Here is a 393-nt window from a genome sequence, read left to right on the forward strand (position 1 = left end):
TCATCTTCACCAACACAAAAATCCTCCTCAAGTCTTCCTATACAGATATTCATTGCTTTTTGTTGCTCACCTGACTAACACTAGAAATAGGAAAAAATTTTTTTTTATATACAACTAGCAATCAAACCATAGTATAATGGCTTAAACACCTGTATCCCCCTTGCTATAATGTACCTGTCATCCTAACAAAAACATAAAAGAAATCTACACCTTCATTTTAGAAAAGAACTTCATTTTTCCCTTACTACATATCTTACAGTTTCTTTCAAAAAACTATACCTCTATCTAAAAAACTACAAAGCATATCAGAAAACTGAGAGGGGAAATTTAAATAAGAACTTGACCCTCTCTTTATACTAAATGATGAAAAAAAAATTGCCAGCAAGTATTTTA

This window comes from Penaeus monodon, chromosome 22, assembly GCF_015228065.2.
Source record: "Penaeus monodon isolate SGIC_2016 chromosome 22, NSTDA_Pmon_1, whole genome shotgun sequence".
Classification (NCBI taxonomy): Eukaryota; Metazoa; Arthropoda; class Malacostraca; order Decapoda; family Penaeidae; genus Penaeus; species Penaeus monodon.